Source organism: Phyllobates terribilis, unplaced genomic scaffold (genome assembly GCF_046119375.1).
Source record: "Phyllobates terribilis strain yellow unplaced genomic scaffold, ASM4611937v1 Scaffold_8__6_contigs__length_399053987, whole genome shotgun sequence".
NCBI lineage: Eukaryota > Metazoa > Chordata > Amphibia > Anura > Dendrobatidae > Phyllobates > Phyllobates terribilis.
In genome coordinates, this window is record NW_027362768.1 from 246,556,488 (window position 1) to 246,566,032 (window position 9,545).

The window sequence follows — 9,545 nt, forward strand, 5'->3', positions numbered from 1 at the left end:
AGATGTTGGTTGACGCGTTTCAAAGTGATACTTCTTATTCATAACCTACCTGGAGATGCATTTAAGATGTTGGTTGACGAGTTTCGAAGTGATACTTCTTATTCATAACCTTGGTAGGTTATGAATAAGAAGTATCACTTCGAAATGCGTCATCCAACATCTTGAATGCATCTCCCTTGGGACTATTTCCTCAGATGATATACTTTTCCATTCATTTATGTGGATTTTTTATGGAACTATATACCTTTATGGATGAATTTTTCTAAATAAAAATATACACTTTATTGGAAGTGCTGGATCAACTGCATTTGTTATATGGACTGTTTCCTTTGGAATTTGTATCTGTGCACACCTGCATCTGAGAATAGGTGAGCTGATCGTCTATATATTTTTTCATCACTCCGAGAATATGACGCGCTCTCTGGGCCGTGTGTGAGGGGAACACCCGGAGCCGGGTCTCTGTGGAATGCTGGGGGTTTGTAGTCTCCGTGGCGGCGACCCGGTCCCATGGCTCAGGATGGTCAAACCAGTAGCGGATCTGTTTACTTGGTTTGTAATGTTGAAATGTCCGACTACGCCACACGTGGATTGCGGTCACTGAGAACCGCCGCTGCGGGGCAGACCGCTGAGGCTGATGTTGTGTGCGCAGCAGAGGGTAGTATAACTCCCCACGGAGGAGTATAGCCTCAGGGCAGCGTGTGTAGATGGTGAGGGTTGTGGTGCATGGGCGCAGCAGAAATGACTCAGAGTCCGTGCAGTGCAGTTCAGGGTCTTTACTGTTGGTAATGAAGAAGGTCCTGCCGGGAGTACTGGCTAACATTAGAGGCCTGGTCAGTCTGTGAGCGAACAAGCGTCCCCCTGGCCAGGTGGAGGTGTAGGCCTTCCCGTCTGACTGCACTCTTCCTGGCAACCTTCCTGCTCCTCGATGGCGGTGCCGGTCCCTTGCGTGTGACTGAGCCTCCGGGCTTTCTATGGCCAGAGGACCTGAAATCCCCTGCCAGGTGGTTTCTGCTGCTGGATGTGAATATCCCCACAGCCTCAGACTCCAGTGTCCGGTTCTCTGCATCTTCTGCCAGGACGAGCTCTCTGCTCCAGTCCCTGGCCTTCAGCTCCTGGCTCCTACAGAGCTCCTTGCTGCTGCTCTGTCCCTTCCTCTGGAACTAGACTCACTAACCCCACCCCAGATCCAGTTTATAAAGGGCAGGTTCCTCCCCTCCCTGGACTGGGGCAGGAGGTGTGGCATGCAATAATGCTCCTGACCAGGAAAACCCATGCTCGCTCTCAGACATGGTATTTCTACCACTGTGGCAACCAGACTCCTGGGGTGCCACATTCCCCCCTAGTGAATTTTAGTACTCCGGGACTAAACATATTTTATGAAAACATAAAATAACAGGGTATAAGCAATAACACAACATATATACAAGAAGTTTAATCTTTATAGGTCACGGTGCTTCCGTAACCAGGTGTCCATGTCACCCAAGATGTATTTTGAGGGACCGGTCCCAAACCCTCCACGTAGGCCCTGGGGTGGCTACAGGGCATCGATGATCCGGCATTGGACCACGTCTTCAGCCACCTCCACGGGTTTTTGTTCCCATGGTCTGGCACAAAAGGGGCACTTAACAGGTGCAACTATTTACAAGGTACAGTTCTGGTTATTCATTGTCCATAACCTGTCAGTCCATAAACCCTGTCGGGGAACTTGAGAAACATAATTATTATGCAGGCAACAAACATTAAACATTATAACATTTGCTATATACAGGTATATATCACATTTAAATTCTCCAGCGGGCTGGTATTTGACCCCTAGTGCTTCTGGTGGACCTACGTAAAACACTATCTGATGGTGTTCTTTCTGGGTCCCCTGTTTCCACCCCTTGTATAGTGGGCTCGCTAGCATCTGCACTACAGGTGTTTGGAGATGTTACGGGTAGGTCGGGCAGCTTTCTGCGTACTCTTTGGCTTACTACGGGCACGGCAGGCTCATTACTAGCAGAGGGTTGATTCTGCTGGGCTGCTGGTATGGAATCTTCTGCCTCCGGGGCCGGTTGCTCTTCCAACACTACTCGCTCTTCTGTAGGCCCTCGAGGGGCTGGCTGGAGAAAGGTAAGGACGGGTACCAAAATAGCGTTGTTAATTTGTGTCCAGGACCGAGGAAATTCTCCGAGTACTGTACTGACCATTTCTTCCCTTTCCTCTGCGGGTTGAGGGCTATCTTGGTCTTCATCAGTGCTTTGCAGCTGCTCGGGACACTTCTTCAGGTGGTCTCTGGAGTCAGTGGCTGTGGTCTCTCCTCCATCCTTACTGATAATGCATACCTTCGGATTTTCATGGCTTGAGGGCAGTACTGTGTACGGGTCTTTCTCCCACTGGTCATCCAACTTATGGAGCCACCTCTTCCTCTTCAAGACCTGCTCTCCACGTGCCAGGGGAACAGCAGGAGCATGCTGGTTGTAAGTCCTCTCTTGCCTTTCTCTTGCTTGAGACAGACTTCTCTCAACACTCTCCTGCACTTTCCGGTACTGCTGCTGCCGTTCTGTATCCCAGTCTGCTTCTGGCGAGGTGTCCTCGGGTGTCAGGACTCCCATATCCAGGTCAATAGGCAGCTTACCAGGTCTTGCTCTCATTAGGTAAGCCGGGGTGCAGTTGGTGGAATTTACTGGGTTGTGGTTATACAAGTCCACCAGATCAGGCAGTTTTTCAGGCCACAGACTGCGTTCTTCCAGGGGCAACGTTTTCAGCAAGTCTATCACCACCTGGTTCATCTTCTCACACAATCCGTTGGTTTGGGGGTGATAGGGCATTGTCCTTATCTTCTTGCAGCCATACAGGTTGCAGAACTCCTGAAAGACCTCCGCTTCAAAGGCTGGACCTTGGTCAGTCAGCACTTGCTCCGGGTACCCGTGTGGATGGCAAAAGTGTTGCTGGAAGGCTCTAGCAGCTGTCTGAGCCGTTAAGTCCTTGACAGGGACCACCACCAGGAACCGGGAGTAGTGGTCTACGATGGTGAGGGCGTAGACGTACCCGGACCTACTTGGAGCCAGCTTCACATGGTCCAGGGCTACCAGTTCTAGTGGCTGCTTGGTGATGATGGGCTGCAGGGGAGTCTTCTGGCTGGCACGGTCTTTTTTTCTCAGGTTGCACAGGCCGCAGTCTCTGCACCATCTCTCAATGGCCCCTCTCATGCCTACCCAGAAGAACCGTTCACGCAACAGGAACTCCAACTTCTTCCATCCAAAGTGCCCTGCTCCGTCGTGGTATGCTTCCAGGACCAAAGCCGCGTCTCGTCTTGGGACCACTACCTGCCAGGTCAGCTCATACGTCCGGGAGTTGACAATCCTCCGGCACAGCTACCCCTTGTAGAGAAACAGTTTACTCTTTTCTTCCATAACTGTTTGGTCTCTTCCGGAGCGTCTGGGTCAAGGTGGGCATCAGCCTGCGTCAGCATCTCTTTTACCAGGCGGACGGCTGGGTCACTGTCTTGCGTCTCCGCCCAGCTGTAGTGGGGTAAGGGATTGAACGTGGCAGAGTGCTTGTCCCTTACACAGTGGGAATACTGGGTAATCCCATGATGGTGGAATGCAGGGAGTTCAATCTCTTCCAGTTCTTCTGGATCTTCCCCTCCGTCCGGCAAGTTCGGCATCCTGGACAGGGCGTCTGCGTTGGCATTTGTGCGTCCCGCCCGGTATTTGATGGTAAACTCATAGTTGGACAGCCGGGCCATCCAACTTTGCTCCAGGGCACCGAGTCTTGCAGTGTCCAGGTGTGTCAACGGGTTGTTGTCCGTGTACACAGTGAACTTGGCAGAGACAAGGTAATGTTGGAAACGTTCCGTCACTGCCCACACCACTGCCAGGAACTCTAGCTTGAAGGAGCTATAATTCTCAGGGTTTCTCTCTGTGGGCCGTAGTTTTCGGCTGGCGTAAGCAATTACCCGCTCTCTGCCCTGCTGGATCTGGGATAGTACGGCTCCCAGCCCCACGTTACTGGCGTCTGTGTGGAGGATGAAAGGCTGGCCGTAATCAGGGTAAGCCAGGATCTCATCCCCCGTGAGGGCCATCTTCAGCTGGCGGAAGGATTCCTCTTCCAGCTTGTCCCACCTAAAGGGCGGCTTCTGATTCTTGGTCTTTGACTGACCCAACAGGAGGTTTTGCATAGGGGCTGCCATTTTGGTGAACCCGGGGATGAATCTTCGGTAGTAGCCTACCAACCCGAGGAACTGCCGCACTTCCTTTATGCTGGAGGGTCTTGGCCAGTCCTTAATCACGGTGACCTTATCAGGGTCTGGAGCTACTCCGTCAGCACTCACCACGTGTCCCAGGTATTGTACCTTTGGTTTCAGTAGATGACACTTGGAGGGTTTCACCTTTAGGCCGTAGCCTGCCAGGGCATCAAACACCTCTGCCAGGTGTTTCAGATGGTCCTCATATGTTTTGGAATACACGATGGCATCGTCCAGCTATAGCAGGACCGTCTCGAAATTCCTGTGCCCCAGGCAGCACTCCATCAATCGCTGTAAGGTTCCTGGTGCGTTGCAGAGCCCGAACGCCATACAGTTGAATTCACTGAGACCCATCGGGGTGGTGAACGCGGTCTTCTCCTTGTCTGCCTCTGCTACAGGAACCTGCCAGTACCCGCTAGTAAGATCCAAAGTGGAGAAGAAGTTAGCAGACTTTAATGCAGCTAAAGATTCCTCTATCCTAGGTAACGGGTACGCATCTTTGTGTGTGATACGGTTGATCTTTCTGTAATCTACACACATTCTCATGGTGCCATCTTTCTTTTTCACAAGAACTAGTGGAGCTGCCTAGGGGCTACAGCTGTCCCTGATTACCCCAGCCTCCTTCATTTCTCACAACATTCCCTTGGCATTCTGATAGTGTGCAGGGGGTACAGGTCGGTATCTTTCCTTTATGGGTGGATGGTCTCCCGTGGGGATGTGGTGTTCTACCCCCTTTACTTGCCCAAAGTCTAGCGGGTGCTTGCTAAAGACTCTTTCGTACTCCTGCACCACCGGGTAGGCTCCCTGTTTTTGGTGTGAGGGAGTGGAGTCGGTGCCCACATGCAGCTTCTGACACCAGTCCTCCATTTGTTTCTTGGAGCCGTTACCCTCCTCTGGTTGAGATGGAGGCAAGGGTTCCACGGCCTTTACAGAGTTTTGGTTAACAGTGAACAATTTGGCTAGAGTGGCATACCGGGGCAAGTATACTTCTCTTTCCCCAATGTTTAGGATGCGGACAGGTACCCTCCCATGGCATACATCGACCACCCCCCGTGCTGTCAAAATGGTGGGCCTACTGTCTGAGTAGACGGGTTCTACCATGGCTTGGTAGTCCCTTCCTCTTAACCCGATTGCAGTCCGGCACCAGATCATCATCTCACTTTTTGGGGGCATGGCGATAGGGAGCGGGTCACTCATCCTAACACTACTAATCTCACCACCAGACAGTTCTACCTGTTGCCTTTTCATCAGGGCTCTTTTTGTAGGACACGCTGCTGGCTGGAGCTGGTGTTCACCGCAACCTGCTGTAATATGACAATTATCTCTGCAAGACAATTTTTAATAACATTAGTACCCAAGGTTATCTTAGGGTGGCTTTCATGATGGTCAATGTCCACAATAATCAGTCCTTGCGCTGGCAATTCAACCTTACCAATTTTGATGGTCACCTCCTTGAATCCCACCTGCGGTACGGGCTGACCATTGCTGGCGATGATGCTCAGATCGTCATCTGGGGAGCGGGTAATATCTGAGTCATTCCAGTACCGCTTAAAGAGCACATAGGGGATGGTGGTTACCTGTGACCCGGTGTCCAGTAGTGCACTCATAGGAATGCCATCCAGCACCGCAGGCAAGACCGGTCGTCCCCCTACATACTTATCACGCCAGCTCGATGGGCTTGATGGTCTTATGCCTGGGGGGTCGGCCATCTGCCCCAGGTTGGGCCCGTTTAAATGACAGTACCTTGCCATATGTCCTGGTTGGTTGCAGCGGCGGCAGATGGGTTGTCCGTCCTTGTCATAGCGGTCGCTGGGCCTTCCTCTGGACGATGGGATCCTCCTCCGTCGGCTCCAAGGGACGTCCTCCGGACTGGAAGCCAGCTGGATCTTTCCTGGGGGGGACACCTGTAAAGACTGCACAGTTCTGGTTAGCGCGGCAACACTTTTGGTCAGCTCTTGGACCTGATGGTGCAGGTCTGCAGCCGGGGCTTTGTCCAAAGCCTGTGCATCAGCTCCCACAGGTTCTGCAGACAAGGGCGCCGCCTCCTGGTGATAGGTGATAGCAGGGCACCTGTGGGTTACAGCGCCACCTGGTGCCGGTTCTCGGAGCACCCGGGTGGCCCTGTCTTTGAACTGCGCAAAGTCCAATTCAGGGTTCTGCAAGGCCATTACACGCAACTGGGTTCGGTGGGCGCTGGACTGTAGACCCTCAATGAACTGTTCAGTCAACAGCTTATCCTCATTCCGCACGCTGTCAGGGTCTGCCTGCTTAATGGCTCTCAGGGCCTCCTGCAAATTCAAAGCATAGTCCCGTATACTGTCTTGTGCCCGCTGTTTGCATCCATAACATTTTAGTTTGATCTCTGCTGAGGTGCGGGTATTAAAAGTGTCCTTTAGACGGGCCAGTATTTCCTTTACAGTCCCCTTTTCCCTGGCTGACCAGGACTTCACTTCTCTTTGGGCCGCTCCGATTAACTGGCCTGTCAGGATGCTCACTTTTTGTTCCTCGGACAGGGGGTATACTTTGAATAGGCTATACAGTCTTTCTTTAAAGTCGCTCAGGGTATGCGACTCCCCTGAGTACTGGGGTAACCATGCCGCTCCGGTGATATACGGCATCGTGAACGGCATCACTGCGGCAGCAGCCGCGCTGGTGGTGGGAGCTCCCTCCATTCCTGGTGTCTTCCTCCACCCTAGTTAACCGTGGCCTACCTTCCATTGCTTCTTCTCCGTAGGCCGCGGCTCCGCAGGCGATCGTCAGAGTCGAGGACCTTGTGTCGCGCGCTGGTGACGTCGGCGTCCGCTGGGCTCCTTCCAGGACCTTGCGCGTCAGTTCGTAAGGCGGGGCTTCAGCTCTCGCGCGCTTTTGGCGTCCACGCCCCTCTTCTTCCTGCGCGGCGTCCCGAAAATGGTGCCCAATGGCGGGAAAATGGCTGCGGATAGCGGGAAAACAGCTGCGGATGGCGGGGAACTTCACCACGTAAGTATCACAGTCTTTCTTCAGGCACGCAGTACCCGGTGGTTGCGGGCACGAAATCCTGCCGACTACGCCAAAGTTGACGCGCCCCCTGGGCCGTGTGTGAGGGGAATACCCGGAGCCGGGTCTCTGTGGAATGCTGGGGGTTTGTAGTCTCCGTGGTGGCGACCCGGTCCCGTGGCTCAGGGTGGTCAAACCAGTGGCGAATCTGTTTACTTGGTTTGTAATGTTGAAATGTCCGACTACGCCACCCGTGGATTACGGTTAGTGTTGAGCCACCCCCGTAGTGTTCGAGTTCGGTTCGGTTCGTCGAACACCTGTGTGTTCGCCGAACTGTTCGTCGAACTGTTCGTCGAACACCTTCTAACACCGTTAAAACCAATGGCAGGCAAACAAAAACACATAGAAACACATAGAAAACACCTTCAAAGGTGTCCAAAAGCTGACAAACTGCTCAGAAGACATAACTAACACATGGAAAAGTGACAAGTACATATAGTCATGCGAAAATAAAAGAGGTGGAGGAGTAAAAGGAGGGGGAGACACAGATATAGGCATGTCATGCCCTTCTAAAATCCAAAAAGTGAGAAGCCGACACGGCCAGTCCGCTCCTGCCCGTGCCACCTCCGTGTCACCGGGTTTGTGCCAGAGCCGCGGTGAACCCTGACGGCCAGCCCCCCTCTCCCAATACTGGTGCCTGTCCGCTGGTGGGTCGAGCGAGCCCCCCTGTGGTGGAGGCAGCTCTAAGCTTTTTAATTTAAATTGTCTCTCTAATTTGAATGAATACACTTTAAATCCATTTACAAGGATCTATTGGAGGGCAAGTCTCATGCCAGCAGCCGCGGTAATTCCAGCTCCAGTAGCGTCCACTAAAGCTGCTGCAGTTAAAAAGCTTTTATAAGGATCGAGCTCGGCTGTCCACCGCAAGGCATCCTACTGCCAGTCCCAGCCCCTATGCCTTGGGGTGCCTCCTGATGCTCTTCACTAAGTATCCCATGGTCCCGAAGCATTTCCTTTGAAAAAATTAAGTGTCTAAACTACAGGTGGTGCAGCTTGCTTAACAGCCGGGATAATCCGCTGACTAGCAGACACTGCTACTAGGCACAAAGTATTTCCTGGGCTAGATGCAGTTAAAAATTTGTAATTAGATACTCTCGTTGGATGCTGAGAAAGCATCCCATAGAGTCTCCTGGCACGCCATATATGATTCTCTTAAAAAGCTTGGGGTAGGGGTCTAGGGGACCCTTTTATAGCCAAAATCACGGCCCTGTATCGCAATACGTCACCTAGGCTGAAGATAAATGGAACTGTAGCACCCTGAGGGCTCGGTTGCTACAGACGTATTGCACCTCACCCAGAGGTGTGATATCTCACTCTCAGGTAAGGATGGAGTGTGGATCAGGACCCGACACCTGCATGCATTACACCACATTGCCGTGGGGCAGGGCGACCTATAGGCCCCTGAGATGGGCACGACAGTCCCTGTCCCTGGCTGGAGTGGGGGGAGGGAACACTGAGGAAGGGGAACCCTGTAGTGCAGGAGCAGGGAGGAAGCAGTTCCTGGGTGCATTGAGAAGGGAGTATAAAAGGTGGGCACCATCTTAGTTCAGTGCAGAGAAGTCTGAGCAGAAGTGGCAGGGAGCAGGGGCTCTGCATGAGCTCTGCTCCGGAGGCGGGCCTAGTAACAGAGGCCCAGGCCTGGAAGAGGGAGAAGGAAGGAAGAGGAGCGGAGAAGGCTCCAGGAACGAGGAATGAAGGGATCCCAGGGGTGCGGACGGGCGAGTCGCCACCGCACGCCCGAATCCACCTGCATGGAGGGGTCAGGCCAAAGGGGGAGACCGGTCCCCGAAACTAGTGGAGGCAGGAAACGACCCTCAGCTAGAAACCGGAGGCTCTGACATTTTATGTGGCGCAGCCCCTCGCTACACCCGCTAGGAAGGCACCACATAGGGTCAGGGAAACTGGCGCCAAGTTTACCAAGAGGAGGCCCGAGGCAGCCGGACAGAAGTGTTGGTAAGAAAGGTCAGACAAAGGACACACAAAGGGGGTCCTGTGAAGTGCTCCAAAGTTATCTGGGAGTTGTCTGAGCCCCTCACCTGGTGAGCACAGTACGACGTGGGCAGCCGTTACCTGCAGACGTGGTCTGGATAATAAGAACTGTGAGTAAAGGCCCTGAACTGCATCACTGACTCCGTGTCGTTACTGCTGCTGCCCTGCACCATCACCCCCATCCTCCGCATACACTGCCCTGAGGCTATACTCCTCCCGTGGGGAGTTATGCTACGCTCTGCTGCACCCACAACACCAGCCTCAGCGGTCTGCCCTGTAGCGGCGGTTCACT